We start from the raw sequence: 2,261 nt of genomic DNA on the forward strand, positions 1-2,261 counted from the left end.
GTGACAGTTCTTGATTACTTTTTGATAAATAATTCGTTCTTATTGCGAAATAGGAGCACTATTTATCAATCTGTAATAGAAGACGTGAGGAAATTTTGTCTTTTTTAAAGGCAAAAATTTTCGAGGTGAAATACCCAAAAAGAAGTTTGTAAAAAGCCCAATATTTCAACAAAAACTCCAAAACCTAAGCGAAGCAAACGCCAGGTTAATGTTGAAGCCAATTTCAAGATGGAATTTCGCTCTGCCAGCTATTTTCAGGCTGGGAAAAAGGGAGGAAGACCGGAAGTGTTCTCTTTCGATTTTTGCGTCCGGGAGCCAATACGTGACGAGCGGGGCACGTGCCGCCAATCAGAAGCCGCAAAGAGCTCCGGCGGGAGCCGAGAGCCAATCAGAAGGCACGCGCCGCAGCCCTCGTGCTCTTCATGCCCGCGATGATATACGATAAAGGTGAACAGGAACGGACCGGAAGGAACTGACCCGAAATAGAAATTTTCCATTTAACAAAAATGGCCTTAAAAGCACTAAATGCTTATGAGTGAAGCTTTTAGGGCCAACCACAACAGCTAATTAAAATCGACGATGTTTCTCTGAACTGAGCGGCTTACGCCGTTGCTTAAAAATAATTCATGCTGCTCATGATCAAGTTCCTTCTGCCCACAGCATCGCACCCCCATAAACGCGCCCTAAGCGGGTCAAACGTTGCTAGAAATGAGGAGAGTGAAAAATGATGATCAATTCCGATCCTGTAGCCCATCTGCCCTAAGAAGGGGCGGTCACGAGCGCCCTCGCACGCGCCTTTGGTGGCAAAAAGAGCCGCGTTCCTGAAGAACTTGCGGACCTTCAGTAACCGAACCGTGGCCACTTGAACTGGCAACAATCCGGAGTTTGAGTACGGGAGTAGACGCACGTGCCACCCGAAATCAATCATCATTTGCAGCAGATTAGTAACAAGGCGCCCGAAAAACGCTAGTTGAAGCTAAGGATGAAAGACGACCTGTGAAGAAACTTTCAAGGTAAGAGCCGAGTTTTAAGGAAATTTATTGTTCAGTTGGGTCTCAGAGTTTATGCTTCAGAGTCGCAGATTAATCCGGTTGATTTCTGATTTTTCAAATTTGTTCGTGGCTCAATTTTTCTCTGATCTCTTTTTGCGGAAAAGGCCATTTATTTGAGTATTTTGCTCTTTAATTTTTGTATTGAAGACCAGTTTTGCAATTTGCTTCGGCACAAATCTAGCCGCAACATACAGGGTCAACTAGCAAAAAGCAGATAGTTACTCTTGACTGGCCCGCTATCAAAAAACTAGAAAGGCTTAAGGATTTTCGACCCTGACTGCCATATTTTACGTGGTTTGTAAATCGACGAAAAAAACTTTGTAAAGAAAGAAGATCTAATTCTACACGGCAAAAAATTCAATTTTTTTACAAACTTCTTGTTGGGTATTTCGCCTCAAAAATGTTTGTCGTTAAAAAAGACAGAATTTCCTCACGTCTTTTATTACAGATTGATAAATAGTGCTCCTATTTAGCACTATTTATCAATCTGCAATAAAAGACGTGAGGAAATTCTGTCTTTTTTAAAGACAAACATTTTTGAGGCGAAATACCCAACAAGAAGCTTGTAAAAAAATGAGACCGCCTCAACAATATAGAACTTATCTACAAAAAATTAAATACCTCCATAGTCTGAGAAACCTCAATTCTTCTGCTGGGTTGAAATGGAAAGGGTGGCGACCCTCCACGTTACGGTTGAAGTTCTTCTCTGCTGCCGCGTTATGAGCCGTATCAATTTCGCACATATGGAGTCCAATAAATCATCAGGGATAAACATTGTGTAATGAGAATGGCATTGTTGTGGCAGTGTTATGGCAAGTGGGAACACAGGTTTTATTACAGGGGATGTATGTGGATTTAATGGATTAACCGTCGATTTTCAGCCGATGCTTGAAGTCGTTTTCTTCACTAGACCGCAAACAGCTTCAATTCGTTTGCAGTCCATCGAACTGGCGTGTTATAWTTTAATCCTGATGGACAACGCATTTTTTTTTGCTTATATTCCCGACCATTCCAATTACTATTTCATCAGCCAGCAACAATTACCTTTGGCATAATTAGCAGAAAACGCTTTTGTAATGCGATGTTAGTCCGTCAATAACGTAAATGCGCCCGTATCGGACTTCAAGCAAAAAGTGCCTTCATTCTGATCCGCACGTGTCGCTTTTTTGCCTCTCTAGAAGCTTAAGCGCCGATTCTTCATATACTGGT

General features: G+C 41.9%; 1 protein-coding gene across 3 annotated transcripts in view; it reads left to right on the top strand.

Annotated features, from left to right (window-relative positions):
- Positions 1-116: 116 nt before the first annotated feature.
- LOC109536315 (paired box protein Pax-5) overlaps positions 117-2,261 on the top strand; it is a 10,280-nt gene continuing 8,135 nt past the window's right edge. The window contains exons 1-2 of one of the 3 annotated variants that reach the window (XM_048667764.1): positions 117-447; positions 661-1,013. The gene's annotated coding sequence lies outside the window, so the exon portion shown is untranslated. Of the gene's footprint in view, positions 1,014-2,261 lie in introns of all 3 variants that reach the window. The other 2 variants (XM_048667765.1, XM_048667763.1) reach the window with 2 other exon arrangements.

This window comes from Dendroctonus ponderosae, unplaced genomic scaffold, assembly GCF_020466585.1.
Source record: "Dendroctonus ponderosae isolate FM_Combo_2020 unplaced genomic scaffold, Dpon_F_20191213v2 Dpon_F_20191213_6, whole genome shotgun sequence".
In the NCBI taxonomy this organism is placed as follows: domain Eukaryota; kingdom Metazoa; phylum Arthropoda; class Insecta; order Coleoptera; family Curculionidae; genus Dendroctonus; species Dendroctonus ponderosae.